The following is a 10845-nucleotide window of genomic DNA, read 5'->3' on the forward strand; positions in this document are numbered from 1 at the left end:
AATGTAAAAAAAAAAAAAAAAAAAGTTTTCAAATGGAATAATAGTATGTAATCCTTGTTTTCTTTCCTCTGTAAATTTTTAAAACTGTGCTAAAAATACATAAAATTTACCACTATATTTTGAAGTATAGAGTTCAGTGGTATTACGTACACTCTTATTTTTGTGCAACTCTCACCACCATCTACCTCCAGAACTTTCTCTGTCTTCCTTGTCTGAAAATGGGGCACCTGTGTGGCTCAGTCAGTTGAGCATCTAACTCTTGACTTTAGCTCAAGTAATGATCTCACAGTCTTGAGATGAAGTCCCATAGCAGGATCTGCTTTGGGCGTGTAGCCTGCTTGAGATTCTCTCTCTCCCTTTGACCCTCTCCCACTCACAACCTCTTTCTCTTAAAAAATTAAAACTATGCACCATTAAACACTACTTCCCCATTCTCCCCTTCCCCAGCCACTGGCAACCACTGTTATATGGTCTGTCTCTATGAATAGGACAGCTCTTGGTACCTCAAATAAGTGGGATCATAGAGTATCCTCTGTCAACTAGTTTACTTCATTTAGCATAATGTCTTCAAGTCCATACATGTTACACAGAGCATGTGTCAGAATTTCCTTCCTTTTTAAGACTGAATAATATTCCACTGTGCATACAAACATACCTCATTTTCTTAAGCTTCACTTTCTTGTACTTGACAGACACTACATTTTGAAAGTTTGTGGCAAGCTTATGTCAAACAAGTTTATTGGCACCATTTTTCCAACAGCATTTGCTCAATTCATGCTTCTGTTATATTTTGGTTAATTCTCACAATATTTCAAACTTTTTCATTACTCTATTTGTTATGGAGTCAATCGATGCAGGAAACTGCATGGTTGACTTGTGTTAAGAAACTGCGACAGCCACCTCAACTTTAGCAATCACTGCCCTGATCAGTCAGCAGCCATCAGCATCAAGGCAGGATGTCTTGATATCAACAAAAAGATTACAACTCGCTGAAAGCTCAGATGATGGTTAGGATTTTTTAGCAATCAAGTATTTTTTTTAATTGTTCTTTTAGACACAATGCTCTTTCACACTTTTAACAGACCACAGCATAATATAAACATAACTTTCATACGCAGTGAGAAACCAAAAAATTCTTTTGATTCACTTGACTGCAATATCCCACCTTTACTGTGGTTCTGGAACTGAACCTGCATTATCTCTAAAGTGTGCCTGAATACACATTTTGTTTAGCCATTCATCTGTCATGGACACTTGGGTCGCTCCCACTTTTTGACTATTTGAACAATGCTCCCATGAACATGGCTGTACATACCCCCGAGTCCTTGCTTTCAATTCTTTTGGGTATATGTAAGTAGAATATATGGATCTATGGTAATTCTATGTTTAATTTTTTGAGGAATTGTCATGTCACTTTCCACGGCAACTGCACCATTTTACATCCCTACCAGCAATGCGCAAGAGTCCCAAATTCTCTGTCTCCTTGCCAACATTTATTTCTGTTTGTTTTTTTTTATAGCAGCTATCCCAATAGGTGTGAAGCAGTAGCACCTTGGTTTCAATTTGCATTTTCCTGTCGGCTAATAATGCTGAGAATATTTTCATGTCTTTATTGGTCACTTGTATATCTTATTTGGAGAAATGTATATTCAGACTATTTGCTCATTTTTAAATTATTTATAATTTTATTATTGAGTTACAGTGGTCCTCCCCTTATCCATGGGAACCAAGACCCTCAGTGGATGCCTCAAACTGCAGATAGGACCAAACCCCTATACTATGTTTTTTCCTCTATGTGCATATCTGTGATAAAGTTTAACTTATAAATTAAGCACGGTAAGAGATGAACATAATAAAATAAAAGAATTATAACAATATTCTGTAATAAAAGTTATGTGAATGTGGTCCCTCTCAAAATATCTTGTACTATGCTCACTCTTGTGATCATAGGTGATGATAAGATACCTACATGATAAGGTGAAGTGAGGGGGTGACGTAGGCACTATGATGTAGTGTTAGGCTGTCACTGTCTTCCTGACAGTGCGTCAGGAGGACCATCTGCCTCCAGACCACAGTTCACTGTGGGGAACTGAAACTATGGAAAGATAAACCATGGGTGAGGGGGACTGCTGTATCAGAGTTCTTCAGGTACTCTAGATACAAGTCTCTCACCATATATATATGAATTGCAGGTATTTTCTGCCATTCAGTTGGCTGCCTTTTCACTCTGCTTATATTGTCCTTAGATGTACAAAGCTTTTAAATTTTGATGAAGTCCAATTTATCTCTTTTGTTGTCTCTGCTTTTGGTGTCAGTATATGATCTTCTGAGACTACTTTCACTTAGGTTATAGACTGTAACCTTCCGAGAGTCATTTAGTTGTTCCATCAACAGTTCACACCCTTTTTATGACTGACTAGTAGCCCACTGCACGATGTGCCAGACAGGATTTTGTTAATCCATTCTCATACAGAAGGACAACTGAGTTTTTCCCAGCTTTTGATGATTATCAATACAGTTCCTATAAACATGTGTTCAGATATTTGTGTGAACATAAGTTTTGATTTTACTTTAAATGTTTCAACTCTATGAGGGTAAAACCCCAGAAAATTGCTGGACCGTACAATATATGTTTAGCTTTATAAGATACTACCAAACTGTTTTATAGAGTAGCTATACTACTTTGTGCTTCTACCAGCAAAGTGGGAGAATTTTTCATTATTTAAGTGATTTTCGGCACAATACTTCTTCCTTTTGGGACACCAATACTAAGAAAGCTAGATTTTTGTTACTGGCCTCTAGGACTCTAAGGCTTTCTCTTTTTTCCCAATCTTTGTCTTTGTTTCTCAGATTGTATAATTCCTATAATCTATTTTCAAGTTCTTTCCTCTGTCATTTCCATTAGTTTCATCTTCAGTAGTGCATAAACAATTTTTATGAAATCTCTTTCCCAGGTTGATCTTCCCAGTACTTTCTGGTTCCCTGAGACTCTCCTTTTGGAACTCTGCCCAGAAAGCTGGGGCTTTATTTACCCTATTTTGCTACTTACACTGTAACTGTTCCTGCACTGGGGGCCAACTGACAGGACAGAAAGAGAAAAAAAGCAAAGACAGTGTGCCCTATCCCTTGTGACCACAGATCCTCCGGTCAGAAAGGATGGTTCCCCTTTCTCAAATTTTAGATACCTGTACCCTCATCTGCACCAACTGTCCCCATGAAGATGCATTATCCCTATTTCTCAAACCTGAGGTAAAAGGCTTCTCCTGAAGCTCTCTCTGCCTGCACCAATGTCCACTTCCCAGTTTCAGACTATGTTGAGAACAGGTCCTGTGACAACACAAAGGAAACAGGGCAAACACACCAGTAGTGAGTGGTGGTACTTCAAATTCTGGTCTTCCCTAATACACCTGCTACTATTTACTTTTCAGAGTCTTCAAATAGCTACTCCATGCATTCTGTCCAGGTTTTATAATAGTTGCATTCAGTGCAAGAGACTGGTTGTCATGTGATTACATCATCTCACCTGGAACCAGAACTTCAGGCTTATGTATTATGTATTTATATTTTAGGGTTGGCAAACTTTTTCAGCAAAGAACCAGATGGTAAATATTTTAGGCTTTTAAGGCCACATATGATTTTTGCTGCATATTCCTTTTTTTACACCCCTTTTTTAAAAGACCATTCTAAGCTCACAAGTAGTACAAAAACAGACCAAGGAGCCACTGTTTGCCAACTCCTGTATTAGAATACATTCGTCTCCAAATATATACAAATTCATGCAAAGACAAGTTGTGATATGAGTTATGCTTCACATCACTTTAACACATTCCTATCTTTGGCAAAATCTAAATGGGGGAAGGAGGGTGCTCTCAGGCAAAAGCAACTTCCATCATTGCTTATAATAAAACTAGTTAGAAAATACTTAATTTTGTCCTTTGTTTTTTTTAAAACGAGGCTCTACACCCAATGTGGGGCTTGAATTCACGACCCAGAAATCAAGAGTCAGATACTCTACCAATTGAGCCAGCCAGATGCCCCTTTGTGTTTCTATTTAATATATTTAATAATTCACCATAGGGTCTTAATGGTGTTTTATTATTTACTGCAAATACTATATTAGTGAATGTTATTTGTCTGAAAGTAACACTAATGAAACTCACAAGGAATTATCTTTCAGATCCATTCAATTTCCTCTCCCAACATTTAGATAAAGAAATAATTCAGTAAAAGCTCTCAAGCTTATCACTAGCTTTTGAAATAAAGTTAACAGGGGCACTTGGGTGGCTCAATCAGTTAAGTGTCCAATTCTGGCTCGGGTCATGATCTCGCCATTTGTGAGTTCAAGCCCCAATCAGGCTCTGTGCTGACAGCTCAGAAGCTGGTGCCTGTTTCAGATTCGGTGTCTCCCTCTCTCTATGTCCCTCCCCTGCTCATGCTCGCTTGCTCGCTCTCTCTCTCTCTCTCAAAAATAAATAAACATTCAGAAAAAATTTTTTAATGAAATAAAGTTAACAAAAGAAAGCTGTGTGTGTAATATACTGCCAACTGCGTATTAACAGATGGATTAACAAAGAAATCAAGTTGGTTTACTCTCCTTTTACATGTAGAACACACATATTTTTCAGCACGTTACTCTTTTAGTCAGTGATCACTACCTTATTGCATTAGTTCAATGAATTAAAGAGAAAAGTTAGCTGTTTCTCTCAAATGGTATGGTTTTTCTTATGCTACAATATATATCTAGTAGAAGGTGAAATTCACACTTTCAATTTACAAAAGTTTTAGGAAATTATCATCTAATTTCATGACAGTATAGGTAAGAAAACTGGAAATGATAATAAACAAGTTTTGATTTAATACTCCTACTGGTAAATACACTGATTAATATCCTTCCAAAGATGAAATGTAAAATACTACAAGGATTATTCATCCCAGTTAAATATGCATCTCTCACAATAAAGGATCAAACAGAATGCTGGCACATATTGAGTTCCAAATAAATAGTTTATTTTTCCTCTTTCTTAGCCCCATACACTTGGAGATCTAAGATCTATTCCCAACCTACTTCCTACACTTTGAATGAGAACTAACAAGCAAAGAATTTGACTTTTACATTCTATATTTTCCTCTCTTTTTAATTCCCTTAACTACGACACAGAACACTGTAGTATACCAAAAATAATGTAACAAAAGAGAAGTTATTTATCAACTAGAAGGAATGGAGAAAAAGGAGGAGAGGAAGTGGCAGTGAGCTACTTAATCCAACTATTGCTTGTTTCTAACCGATTTAAGCAGTACTCTTAGCTTGCCCCTTTCTCAACCTACGGACTTCACTGCTACAAAAGCTACCCTTCAGTTCCCACAGACTAGGTTATCCACATCTTGCTGTTTAACTGAACTTCAGCATATTCACTTTTCCTGTTGTAACATGTTCACTAAAACTGGAAGCTCTGATTTCATCACAAGATTTTACGATGCTTACAGTCGCTTGCCCTAAACTTGTTTATTTTTGTTATAATATACTTCAGCTTTTATCAGCTGCCAGGTTAGCAATATTCTTGCCACAAAACAATTCACTATTACATAAGCAAAGCATAGTGATACACGCCTATGAATGAACCATGTCCACAACCTTAAAAAGGAGAGAAAAGCACATCAAAGTCGTTGCGTTCGTGTTAAGTGTGTCAAAGATCCAAGTGTTTTTGAAATATGAATAAGAAACACCAGTTAAATCAGGTCTTGGCATGATTTGGCATAAATATAAATCTGAGCTGTCGTGCCCTGTTTTTTGTTTTCCTCTTAGAAAATGAGCATAGGTTTTATCTGCTGATACCATTATCACTTACAAGTCTTCAAAATCTGGTTATTTACATGATTGTAGAAGGGCAACAGCTGGTTTGTTTTTTTTCAATATTAAAAAATTTTTTTTAATGTTTATTTTTGAGAGACAGCGACAGAGTGCGAGCTGGGGAGGGACAGAGAGTGAGGGAGACACAAAATCTAAAACAAGTTCCTGGCTCTGAGCTATCAGCACAGAGCCTGATGTGGGGCTTGAACTCACACATGCTGTGCGATCATAACCTGAGCCAAAGTCCAACACTTAACTGACTGAGCCAACCAGATGCCCCTACAGCTGGTTTTCTTTAATGCTATGACAACTGTGCATGTCAAAGTCAATCTAATGTATATTTTAAAGATATTCTTCCAAATTTCCATCATATTTAGTGAAGTTTTTAGAAGTGTTCCTCATTCCAAATTATTCCAGGTTTTATGTTCTAATTACATCTTAATTAAAAGAATAGAAATATTAATAGTTTCTAAATAGAAAGAGAACAAATGATGTACATATTTTTAAAGTACATAGTTGCTTTAGAATACTCTTTTTTACTTGATTTTTTTTTTTACTTGATACTAGTGGGATCTTGTCCTGTGATATAAAAAAAAATAGAAAAAGTAGGACTCTATTCACTCAAAGGAAAAACCAGTGTTTCATAATAAACTTGCTGATGTCACTAAACTGAAATTAGTAATAATTTAGAGACCATCAAATATGTTAAAAAGTTTATAATGTAACAAATTAATAATGATTACAGGAAAACACTTAAACATCTTTAGAGAACAAACTTTTATATTAAAAATATTTTTAAAAAATAATTTTTAAAGATACAATATTATTAACTCAGGCAGCATCTACCAGACATTTTTAAATTAGATACCTTAGGTAATCAAAGTTAATTAACTTGCATGTCACTGGAAAACTATTCTGTGGTATTCATTTCCCACAAATTCATACTAATTTTCCCATAAATTAAATATATTTTCATCTTCCCAACATGTAGGTGGACAGCCAAAGAGGAGGTAAGAGTGGAAATGAGGTAAGAAAAGAAAAGCAGAGAGAGGGGGAGGAAGAAAATAGAAAAGAAAAACTTCAAAGAGCTATTAAAAGAAAAAGGAAGTAAAGAGCAGGTATGGAAGAAAGAAGGGAAAGGGGAACCTAAAAACAAATCTTACTACTACTACTACTACTACTACTACTACTACTACCAATACTGCTATTATTATTATTATTATTTTTAATAGTTTATTGTCAAATTGGTTTCCATATAACACCCAGTGCTTCTCCCCACAAGTGCCCCCCACCAGGACCATTATTATTATTGAGCCTAGCCTCATCTAATCTCCTGCCAGAGTTCTGAAAGCCAAGTCAAGGGGGGATGGGCAGGGGAATCTATACATAGATTCACTTAATCTCTATTTTCAGTTTTAACTCCTGATCTCCACCAGGTTAAAAACTCTCTCTTTTAAGGGCACCTGGGTGGCTCAGTCGGCTGAGTGTTTGACTTCGGCCCAAGTCATGATCTCACAGTTCGTGGGTTCGAGCCGAGTCAGGCTGTCCTGATAGCTAGCTCAGAGCCTGGAGCCTGCTTCGGATTCTGTGTGTCCCTCTCTCTCTGCCCCTCCCCTGCTCATGATCTGTCACTCTGTCTTTTATAAATAAATGTTAAAAAAAAATCATAAAGAAAAAAAAATCTCTCTCTTTTAATCTTTCCAACCACCTCCCAGCATGGGAAAGGGCAGTTACTCAGTGTCATGAAGTATGTAAGAATCTTCAATAGTTTTCAATGAATTCTCTATTTCAGAGGTCTGTTGCCCGATTTCCAGACATACCACTAACACCTAGTTCCAGAAGAATCCTACAGCCAGATCTCGAGCCTTTTTAAAGATCCTAATTTTTTGGCTCTCTCCATTGCAGACTTAAATTTGGCATTTTCTAATCAGTTATCACTGTAATGTTCAATCCATTATCTTTACCTAGAAGGCTCAGAATACATTCTCTTTTCAAGTGTCATTAGTATACTTGAAAAAATATTAATGTTATACCACAGGCCACAATGAAAAACTCAAGAAATTTTTAAAAAGTAGAAACTACAGGGGCGTCTGGGTGGCTCAGTCCGTTGGGCATCCAACTTTAGCTCAGGTCATGATCTCATGGCTCATGAGTTCAAGCCCCACATAGGGCTCTATGCTGACAGCTCAGAGCCTGGAGTCTGCTTCAGATTCTGTGTCTCCCTCTCTCTCTACCTCTCCCCCTCCCACGCTCTGTCTCCCTCTCTCCTTCAAAAATAAATAAACATTTGAAAAAAAAATTTTAAGTAGAAACTACAAAGGATGCATTCTTCAACAGTAAGGCAGTCAAACTAGAATATAACAAAAAGTTAAACAAGCCAAAAAAATTTCCAAATTTTAAAATACTCTGCCATGTGAGATTAAAAAGTACTATGGTGCATTATTTTAAAAATGACCCAAAAAGCCCTAAATATCAAAACATATAATCAGAGGCAAATTCAGATTTAAATTCTTTCATTATTAAAAAAACAAAAACTCAAATTTCATACAAAACTTAGGAAATTAAATAAGCAACAAAAGCAAAAATATCAGGATAAAAGGATAAAGAAAAACAATTCAATAAATTATAAATAGAAAAAGTACCAATACATAAGTTCTAAAAGCCTTATTAAAAAATAAAACTACTTTGGGGTTACCTGGGTGGCTTAGTCAGTTAAGCATCTGACTTCAGCTCAGGTCATGATCTCACAGTTTGTGGGTTTGAGCCCCCTGTCAGGCTCTGTGCTGACAACTCAGAGTGTGAAGCCTGCTATAGATTCTGTCTCCCTCTCTCTCTGCCCCTCCCCTGCTCGCACTGTCTGTCTCTCTCTCAAAGCCAAATAAACATTAAAATAAAATTAATTTAAAAAATTACTTTGGAAACATATACACATAGGAGAATGTTCTATAGTTAGGTTCTGCATGAGAAAATATTTAGGGTTGAAGTGTTATAATGTCTGCAACTTAATTTTATGTGTTTCAGAAAATAAAAAAGATATCTACTACCCTCTCTAAGCAAACTACTTTTATCACTTTTTCCAAGCAAATGCAGCAAAGCTGGTGAATTTAGGTGATAAGAATATAGCATATAGGTGTTTATTGTACTATTCTTTCAACTTTTCCATTCATTTAAAATTTTTCAAAATAAAAAACTGAAGAAAAATATGCAGACATTGAGGGCATTGACAAGAGCATAACTAGAAGTACGAATTTATAAAGAATAAATATCAAAAAAAATGTGTATTTAATTTCTTTACTTCCTCACCAGAATTTTAATGAATATGGTTTAACTGCCTTTCAGATTTTCTCTTCTAAAGTACTATGAACCCAAAGAGCCCACAGTGTTCTAAGATAAAATGAAGATAAATTCCTGATATTATGGTTTTTCAGAAACTACTATAATGAAAACTCATTTTTATTGTTAACACGCATTTATTTTTGAGAGACAGAGAGGGACAGATGAGCAGGGCAGGGGCAGAGAGAGAAGGACACACAGAATCCGAGGCAGGCTCCAGGCTCTCAGCTGTCAGCACAGAGCCTAAAGTGGAGCTCAAACTCAGGAAGAGCAAGATCATGAGCTGAGCCAAAGTTCAACCAACTGAGCCACCCAGGCAGGAGCCCCTGAAAAGTCATTTTTGAAATCCTCACTTTAGGGGTGCCTGAGCGGCTCGGTCAGATGAGCATCCGACTCCTGATTTGAGTTCAGATCATGATCCCAGTGTCATGGGATCAATTCCTGCATGAGGCTCCACACTGAGTGTGAAGCCTGCTTGCGATTCTCTCACTCATTCTCTCCTCTCCTCTGTCCCTCTTCCTCACTAGTATGCTCGCTCACTCTCTAAAATTAAAATTTTTTTTCTTGGTAAAAATATGTTTAAATCCTCACTTTCTGTACCTATATGCTTGAAAATAATTCATTTGAAAAGTTAAAACAGAAAAAGTTAACTGAAAATATATAGCAGGTCCTCGCTAACCATTCTTTAAGGCCAAACACATTTTATAAAGTATGGAAAATTCTGACAAGTTGCTGTGCTGATAGCAAAACAATAAAGAAGCCAAAACTACAAAAACAAATTATCTGAAACTAAGCAGAGTCCCAGCACACTGCACCCTTTAAAAGGTCCAGTGCTCAATACAATGCAAATCGATGTCTTTATCCTTAAACTTTATCCAACTTTATTAATCACAAGATATTTCAACTAAAATTGGTTTGAAAATCAAAGCCTAAGACCTATGAAAACTATAATGAGTACTTTTACATAGGTAAGATACTAATAAACAGGATTCAGCCATAAAAGTTAGCTATGTTGCTACTTGAAAACTTATGTACAGAAACATGGGTCTGATTTTATAGGCTCTTTTAGGAGTATATATAATAGGTCATGAGAGGCATATAATTCATTACAATATTAAATAGTATGATAGGTTAAATACACCAGGTAAGCAACTGTAAATTTTCCTTTAAACTATAGTGCACGTCCTCTCCTCTGGATAAATGCTTCCTACTACAAGACTTTAATGGGCCATATTTTATAGCTCTAGTAATTTCTTCCTAATAAAAAGTTCTGTTCCTTGATCTGTACCGTTCTCAGCAACTACAACGTTATCACACTTGTTTTTGAAATATGCGAGGCAGTCAACATTAACCAAAGTGAAAGGAGACAGAAAACATTTTAGTATTTGATAAATATAAAAGTATTCTGTGTATCTTTGTAAAATGGGAATCCAATATCAACAGAAAATTAGAAAGAATTTTTACCTTAAAATAAGGGAAAACAATAAGACATAAAGGAAAAAAATAAGAAAGCAAATCAACAAGGCAGCTGTCCTATAATTACATTTAGAAGTATTCTGAAAAAGTAGGCTAGAGGCCAAGTTTGTTAAATCACACAAGAAATCTATCAGTGAGAAAAAGAACAAGGCATGTTCTGAAAGTCTCACGGTTAACATAAAATGGAT

At 36.1% G+C, this 10845-nt stretch overlaps 1 protein-coding gene across 2 annotated transcripts in view; it reads right to left on the minus strand.

Moving 5' to 3' along the window:
- MRPL1 (mitochondrial ribosomal protein L1) overlaps window positions 1–10845 on the minus strand; it is a 97217-nt gene that overhangs the window by 19017 nt on the left and 67355 nt on the right. Inside the window, exon 8 of one of the 2 annotated variants that reach the window (XR_003910698.1) lies at window positions 3245–3327. The exons of the other annotated variant lie outside the window; for it this stretch is intronic. The gene's annotated coding sequence lies outside the window, so the exon portion shown is untranslated. The remainder of the gene's footprint in view (window positions 1–3244; window positions 3328–10845) is intronic. 2 annotated transcript variants of the gene reach the window in all.

The sequence above is a fragment of the Suricata suricatta genome, chromosome 1 (genome assembly GCF_006229205.1).
Source record: "Suricata suricatta isolate VVHF042 chromosome 1, meerkat_22Aug2017_6uvM2_HiC, whole genome shotgun sequence".
Lineage (NCBI taxonomy): Eukaryota > Metazoa > Chordata > Mammalia > Carnivora > Herpestidae > Suricata > Suricata suricatta.